Here is a 9,422-nt window from a genome sequence, read left to right as displayed (position 1 = left end):
GTGGGAAATTTATTTAGGCTGTTTGTTTGTAAACTGACAGTTTGATGGACAGATGAGTTCAATACTTAAATTATTTATACACTACGGCATGTTGTTCTTTTTGGTCATAAGATATTTTCTTCGATGGAGATATGGTAAATACAAAATGTCTTTTCAGTCCATGTGTCAACCATATAGCCTACGTTTCACAGCTGTTAGGATTACCTGTATCTTTTTCTAATGTAGCCCAATTTTTACATTACTTACATTAATAGAATTAGTACATTAGACATCAGTAACAAGACCCAAAAAGCTTCTGAAGGGAAGGATTTTTTTTTCTCTTATATTGCACATAATGTTGACATGCAGTAGATTGTCTGGCGTTGTTAACCCAACTGAAGGAAACTTAAAGGAGCATCTTTGCGTAGATTGGTCCACCGGCGGGCCCGCACTCTTTGCTGTAATTACTTCACTAGATCATAACAACATCGCTATGACAATGCAGAGAGCCTCAAATGCACTGATTAACACATGGTCATTATTTTGGTGACAGTTAGGTTGTAACAGAGGCTCTGCAAAAGGAAAAAGCACACAAGCTAGTTTGAGATAGTTAAAAGCACTAAGCAGTCCCTCCAGGATTTTGCACTGGGATTTTGTGATTTTTGCGGTCAAAATGCCTGATTTTGTGGCGGCATTTTCTCATTTTTTGCAAAGATTTTGCGGCATTTTCTCATTTTTTGCAAAGATTTTGCATCCCTTTCTGAGTTTTTTTGGTAACTGAAAACCACAATCAGTCTAAGCAGGCTTAAGACAAGAGAGAGAGATTCAGAAACACACTTCCTATATAAATAGGCCTAATAAAATATTGTCAAAAACTGTCAGAGCGTCTTATTAGCCAGTGCGTCCAATGTGTAAAAAAAATAATGGCCGCGACACTCATAAATCACTGTCGATATTTTAGAACGACTTCGGGGGGAAACGGGACAGCGCGTAATGAAAAAATAGGCCTACTTGTGGGTATAGCCTACCACTAGGCCTAATGAAGAGCGTCGTGGGGTACAGTAGCCAGGCTGTATGCAAGCGTTACAATGTCACCTGTTGGAAGACGCGTCTCTCTCTCTCTCTCTCTCTCTCTCTCTCGTAGCCTATTGCAAGCTGTTGCATATTATTTGCTTGATGCAAAGTTGTGATGGCATACACGCTCTCGTTGACATGGTTGTGTGCATGGTTGCATGGATTCGCAAGACTTTATTGCAATAACACAGTGAAAGCGTGGAAGGGCCGTTCACTTCCTATCTCGGTGTCCTTGACTGAAACAAGTTGCAAAACTCCACACTTCCGAAACCTTTGCGATCGGCACTACAGTGATTGTTATCAGAAGGCTTGTGCCTACGCATAGACATAGACCCTTAAATTACAAACATTTAGCGAACATTGAAAAAAGATCAGACAACGACCGTCGGGTAGCATGCTCATGAAAGCGACAGGGGAGAGTGGAGAAGTTCCGCAAAAATGTAGCCTAGATGTTTGCTACTGTGCGACAGTAGGCTACCGCCACTATTTCATGACTGCATACACTTCTTCGCCATGGATAAATGGGCAACAATAGCCTACTTTTTCCACCCAGGATTGCACTGAAAAGTAGGCTACTGCTGTTAAAAAAAAAGGTCATGGGTGTGCAGCACCGACGCCTGCGTGTAGGCTATGTGTGAGGGAGGAGAGACGCGGAACAGCTGAGATGAGGGTCGCGACTTCCGAAATAGCAGGCAATTCTTTTTCAATGTTTCAGTGACATATTAACAAAAATGCTTCGTATTGGTTTTCGTCTCCGGTGGTATTGTAGTTACATTTTTTTGACGAAAACATAAATCAATAAACTCCACAGAATGTTGAAATTTTGCGGAAAAAATGCGGCTTTACAGGAATTACGCGGCATCGTGAAATTATGCGGAATATCATTGAATTTGCATGAATCCACGCGATCGCTGAATCGCGAAAAACTGGAGGGACTGACTAAGGTGCATAGTGTAGGATGGTGGCCAGAGTAGGTATTGGGTGTTGCCTATTGCCAAATTTGATATTTTCATGACTATTTAGTAAGTAATAAACTAATATTTACTATGACCAAAGTACGGTAAGTTTTGCAACTAAAAATTTCTTTTTCTGGCTGGAAATTCAAAATGGCGGACATGGAGAATATCCCATTTTCTTGTATGAAAAATGCAGTTTTTCCCAGTCACGATGAATACGTACAATTTGATGGTGGTTGCAAGTTTTTGAAAAAAGGGTTATTACACAATGCACCTTTAGTAAAAATCACTAACCCTATTGGCATCTGCACTTATTGTCCTGTAGGCTATATTTCCTGTGCACTTTGTATCTGCAAGATGTCAGTTATGATTATGTCCTTGATTGTAAGTCGCTTTGGATAAAAGTGTCTGCCAAGTGTAATGTAATGCAATGTAATCATGTAATGCAATGGTTTCCAACCTGGGGGTCGGGACCCCTAGGGGAGTCACAGAGGTAATGCAGGGGGGTGGCAGTGAGAAGGAACTTTGGGAAATCCACAGTCTAACAGCTAACATACTTCCATGAGTTGGTTAGTAACTCAATTAACTTGTATGATTAATACACAATATATCAAACTTTTCTGAATTCAAATCAAAGTTTAGCAAAAAACAAAAAAAATGCGTTTGAATATGGGAGATGGGGGTAGCAAAAAATATTCATTGTATCACAGCAGAAAAAGTTTGGGAACCACCAATGTGATGTAAGTTATAGGCCTGTGTTGCATAGCACCACTTTCACACAGAAGGCAAAGAAAGGGAGATAAACAACCACAAAATCCTAGATTAAAAGCCCAAGATTCCATGCAAGACCAGCCTCCAATGATCAGTACAAGATCTTAAAGTTCAAAGACCAGAACGTGTGATATAATATATACTGATAAGCTGTGAATCAGTTTCTACGCCGGTCACACTGTCAGCGCCTTGTGTGTTCAACTACAGGGAGATTTGTCCAGATCCAGGCGTGGCCTTTCTGGGATGCATGTTTCTTAGTGTAATATTTCAGTGTAGCCTCTTACTGCACTATTCACGAATTGCTGAAAATACTAAACTAAATTATAACAACATTGCTATGACATTATGAGAGCCTTAAGTAATAGATTAATACATAGCCATTACAAATTTGGTGACAGTAAGGTTATAACATAGGCTCTGCGCTAAGGCGTTAAACTTGCCGTTTATTTATGCAGTTTTGAATATTGTGCATTTTTTTTTACTTGTGTCTACTCACCATTCCCCTCAACAGCTGTGGTCAGGCAGATGAGTCAGAGTTAGCTGGAAGGGACATCTAGGCCTACAACAAGCAGTTTGTCATTTTCACTTCCATACACATCTCAAACATAAATTAATAAACACATTTATTTGGACTAATCTATTTCTCCACACAGCTTCAAAGTTATTTTGCATTTCCCAGCACTTTTGTCCCAGACATCAAAGCGTTTAAACCTTCCCATATGCTTATTTAAGCCTTCCATATCTCTGTCAGTGGTTCTGCTGTGTTTTGATCCATTTATGGCTAGCAAAAATGGTCATACAGTAGCTTCAATGTTTAGAGTGAATAACAGTGTTACACACTATCTTCCACAGATGATATGATCTACAGTTTTATGGAGAAAAATAAAACACAAGGTCGAAATATCTATAAAGAAAAGCTCCTCTCGTGGACATGTGATGCAGTGAGAGAGTGAGTGAGTGAGGATGACCTTCTGGCACCTGGCTCCCTGGGGCCACCCTGTGGAGATGTGTGGGAGTGACACTCTACTGACATCAACCAGCAACCTCACCACCAAATACATTCAGAAACACACATAGGTATAGCCTACATACATACATACTGTACACCAGTGGTGAAAGTAGTTTCCATGTCTTACCGGTGCTAACCCCCTCAGTACGTGCATGCGTGGGGGTGGGGGTGTTTTCACATGGTTTTGAGGCACGATGATAACTGAATGCATAGCGAAGAAAGAGCGCAAATAAAATAGGCACATCACGTGTGCACTAAAAATCTCACTTCAGGACTAGTTCTATATCAAGTAACTTTGAGCTATTCTCTTCATTTGATATGACACTTGCCTCAAATGGCAGAGTGTAGTTGTATGTGTTTTCATCTGAAATCACCATGCACCTTAGGCTACTTTTTTCCCCATAAATGTTGTTTCTGGTCAGCATTAACCATTTTCTCACCTGCTGAAAATGTTATACCGGTGCTACTCCGCACCCCCTTACTTTCACCACTGCTGTACACACATACATACATGCATACAGTACATACATAGGTATATAAGCGCATATGTGCATACATACGTGCATACATACACTCTACAGTACATACATATTGTATACTTACATACATACATACATACATACATACATACATACATACATACATACATACATACATACATACATACATACATAGGCCTACTGTATACACGTGCGCATAGATGTGTGACGCACACACACACACACACACACACACACACACACACACACACACACACACACAGTTATCAGGGCCGGATTTATGCATAGGCTAGATATGGCTGCAGCCTAGGGGCCCCCACCCGCCAGCGGGCCCCTGACTGGCCAAAAGTAGAAAAGCTGCAGAATTGTAACAAGAAGCTGTATTTAAAAATGAATATGTCGTGTTGAGTACAGTTGATAGTCATATTCCTAGCTCGTAATAATTTATGTCACTGTCTATGCACATTTCTTGTGAAATTTGCCTTCTGGAGGGCCCACAGCAACCTGTAGCCTTGGGGCCCCACGACATCTTAATCCGGCCCTGACAATTATGCCTAAATACATTTCAGCATTGTGGTGTTACAGTAATTATAACTTTCCTTCTTGCACCGAGGGGGGTCATGCAAGATGAAATGTCGTATTAAGATAGCTGTTACCCTGGATATTGTAATTTTACATTAGTTGCATAAAAAACAAGACCCCAAAAGCTGCTAAGGGGAAGCAAACCTTTTGTTCTTTTAGACTTCACATGATGTTAAGATTATATTATTATGAATGAGACAAGTTGATTGTCCAGCGTTGTTAACCCAACTAACCCGCTGGCAGGCCTGTTTACGCTTTGCTGAAATTATTTGGCCTAACTACATCATAACAGCATTACTATGACAGTACAGAGAGCCTTGAGTAACTGATTAAGACTTGGTCATTACAATTTTGGTGACAGGTTATAACAGAGGCTCTGCACAAAGTGTAAAATACGTAAGTTACATGTAATACTGGGCTATAAGTTATATAAATTGTAGCTGTGTGTGTGTGTGTGTGTGTGTGTGTGTGTGTGTGTGTGTGTGTGTGTGTGTGTGTGTGTGTGTGTGTGTGTGTGTGTGTGTGTGTGTGTGTGTGTGTGTGTGTGTGTGCGTGCGAGCAGAGCAATTTTAGGTTCAACAATGAATCTGCAGAGTATTAGTGAATCATAGTATGTCCATACTGAGAACACTGACTTGTGAAGTGATACATTTTTTCGTTACAGGTTTTCTCATTCACTTTGCTTAATTTCTCTGAGTAACTTCCTTCATCACAGTTAATACAACAAGCACTGCAGTATTGATTGTCTGCGATAGCACAGCAACATATTGAAAATGCAGTATGTGATATCAGCTATTAGTCCATAGCTGTGTTGGAAAAAAAGGCTATTTTAGAATGGCTTTGTCGTGAAACAAATGTACTCAGTTTTAGGCAGTGTTGGGCAAGTTACTCAAAAACTGTAATACACTACTGATTACATGTTACTGTCTTTCCAAAATAATCCCTTACATTACAATATAAAATTACAATAAAATGTAAGGAATTACACTACTTTTGCATTACTGTGTAGTTACTTTCACCAAAATACATGGAACTGTAGGCCTAAATAGGGATCTTCCAATTTACAGTGTACTTTGTAAAACAAGCTAATCAGTCATGACTTTTTCACCTCCCATCCAGGAGGTGTTTTGGCAGCATGCAGATTAAAACTACCAGGTTCAGGAATAGCTTCTTTCTGACCCACCACAGTGAACACCAATAAAATCCAGGTCACAGTACAATCAATGCATTGTAACTTAAGTTACTTAGCATTGTAACTGAGTAAATATTACAGATTTTTGCCCTGTAATGCCTTACATTACTGCATTACAGCAAAAAGTAATGCATTACAGTAATTAATTACTTTTATAATGCGTTACTCACAACACTGGATTTAGGTAAGCTTATCATTTTCTTTTTGATTCCAACAAAGGAATGTAGACCGTAGGCCTACCTGACAATGTAGAAACTAAAAACGTTCACTTCATTCTTTTGTGTGCATTTTTCTGTTTTAAAATGCTAGGTTACACATTAATGGATGTTTGATAATGAATGTATGAGAGGATGCACATGCCTTTGTTTGATCACACACTATTGTTTGATCCTGTGCACATAGACAATGCCACTGCATCAGACTAAAGGAAAATACAACAGCACGACACAAACACACAGATGCACACACAGACGCACAGACGCACAGACGCGCACACACTCACACACACATGCAGCACTGAAAGCATGGTGCTTTGTAGCCGTGTAACATGTTTCCTCCTTTAGTTCTTCCCATCTGTGTGGTAGTCTGTCATACCTCTGTCTGTATGCATGTCAACTGGCTGGCTGATCTGAAGCTTCACATGCAGTCCCTTTTTGTGACAGGAATACGCCCCCTGCTGGCCAACACAGCATCAACATTAGGTTTTCAAAAGGGTTTTCTCAATGAGAACTTTCATAGTACATGGAAGTCATTGTGTACAAGTTTCAGTATCCTGTGTGTGGTGTTTTCTGAAGTTTTAGTATTGAGACCCATTTCATGTTCGCATTTCTTTAAAGAGCACTCCAAATTAAATGCCAACTTGTTTTTATTTTCATACTGTAAGAAAAGAATGGGAAATCATATAAGTCAGGTTGCAGATGCCAGTAGTGTGAGGTGTAATGTGTGACCATGAAAGTATGTAAGTAGCATGTTGTTTATACAATTAGAGCTGGGTAAAGTAACTTAATTGATTTAATCGATAATCGATCGCTTTCATTTAAAATTCACATAATCGATTCACAGGGCACAAAATCGATTTTTTTGGTTCTTTTTCTTTTTGCTCATTTGTTTAATTTAGGTTTATGGAAAATACCCAGTAGGTATTAGTCAATTAGCCTAGGCCTACTTATTACAAATTAGCAATCTGTTAACACTGTCAAGCCACAGCCCTTTGACATTTTTATATAAAAATACGCAAAAGCATCTTTTGGGGGAAATCCTGGCACCAAGAAGGGAGCTGATTGAATCGATTCGGAATGAATCGAATTGAATTGAATCGTGATTAATCGATTCAAAGCCCTAAGAATCGAAATCGAATCGATACAGGAACATGACTGCGATACCCAGCCCTAGTAGCAATATCATTCACTGTGATTATGCTATATTTTCTGCTAAATTTCAAAATGTAAACATTGAAAGTGAGCATTACTATCACAATCAACTTACAGATTTCACAACCAACAGAGCAGATTAAATTGCATATTTCATTCTGGATATGTTTGTTTGATAAGAATGAACCATGCTACTTTTAAAGCAAAACAACACATTGCATATCCAGGGCCGGATTAACACACATGCTAGACATGGCTGCAGCCTAGGGAACCTCAGGGGGGCTCCAATAGGCCAGAGTGATAAAAAATAATAATAATAATACACTGTATTGAATACATCAATCTGTCAATCTGTTTGAAGTGAGTGGCAAATCTGGCAATACCTATCTCTAATTGTTGGCAGAAATCCTGAATCCTGACTAGTTTTGTTTTCGTTCCTTGGGGGCCTACAGCAACCTGTAGCCCAGTGGCCCCTGGCCATCTTCCACAACACAACAGTTCTGCATCAGACCAGGTCTATCCCCAAGAATTATACAACACAATAATTCAAACATTCTGTGGACATAAAGGGCTTCACAGTTATTAATAGCTGGTCCAAGACAGGTCACAGACCATTGTCTTACACAGCATGGAATTTGTATCCAGAGAATGGACAAGACCGGGGAGGCGTGGAAAGGCAATGACTGCAGTTTGTTTGAATAGATACAACTGACACGATTGGCTATGGCTATGGCTATGTATGCCAAATGATACACATTCGTAGCACCCAAAAAACAGCTGTCGTCAATTGTAAACCACCCAGACCTTATCTCACTTCTGATTAGGTCTGGTGATAACCAGGCAAGGTGATCTGTAGCTTGAGGACAGTTGGGGTGTAGGATCAGTGGAGGGACCGGTCCATTATGGATGCTGACAGGCTGACGGACTGTGATTTCAAAAGGGTGAAGGCGTTGGCAACTGTGGATTTCAGGAGGTTTTGAAAAAACAGAAAAAGGGCCCTTGGGTAGTAGTTGGAGATTGGAGGCTAACAGTCACAGGACTGAGTATTTGCTGTAGGCTAGTCAGTAGGTTAGTGGTGCGCACATCCTAGACGCAGGTGCATGACAAAAGGCCAAAATATTGTAAAAAATAAAGAAGAATGTCCGCACACTGCTCCCGTGTTGGTTTTTTATTTTTCTCAAGTGAGCGCTTTCGAGCTTTCGCTCTTCATTAGACTTGTCCACGATAATGAATAAATAGCAGATTTAAATTTCAATGGGCACCTCAAGAGTCAGCCTTAACAACTTTCATATCACAAATGTCTCACTTTACAGAAGGGTTGTTCTCATACTAAGAGATTATTGGCCTACACCCAACCTAATTTACACCATGAATACTAATGCATTTTCTCATAGTAAGCAAAAACTATTCAAATTGACACAAATAGGTAGGCTCGTGAAGGAAGAGTGGCCTTGTAGGCTAGGCCTACATAATAGGCCTAGGGCAGCATGGGAACATGCTAGATTAGACTAGCCCATTCAGAAAAGAACTCATTGTTGTGAAGGCCGATGGCCAGAAAACAGTATTTATTTTACACAATGGCTCCCTGGAACTGAACACTGTGAATTCACTAGGCCCACTCTTAATTTTGGGGTTAGGTTTTTGGCTTGCATTCTTTCTGCCAACGAACTCTTCCTGCCAAATAATGCAGGAGTCAAAACTAAGAGACCAAGAGTAAACATTCGTGTTAGCTATGTATGAAAAATAAACTTTTGTCAGAAATGTAGGCCTGGAGTCAGTATCGAAAATTGAGGCAAGTCCCTCTATTAAAATACTAGGCTAGCCTATGCCCATTTACAGTATATAAAAGGCTATGCTGGGACGTGAACAGAACGAAGCCAGACAGACTGGCATTGCTTATAATCCATAGACATTAAAAGATAATAAAAAGTTGTCTGTACACATTAAAGTTAAATTAGAAACTGCCGACCTACTTTTACGGGAAATTGT

This window comes from Engraulis encrasicolus, chromosome 24, assembly GCF_034702125.1.
Source record: "Engraulis encrasicolus isolate BLACKSEA-1 chromosome 24, IST_EnEncr_1.0, whole genome shotgun sequence".
Lineage (NCBI taxonomy): Eukaryota > Metazoa > Chordata > Actinopteri > Clupeiformes > Engraulidae > Engraulis > Engraulis encrasicolus.
Note: the sequence above shows the minus strand (reverse complement) of the source record.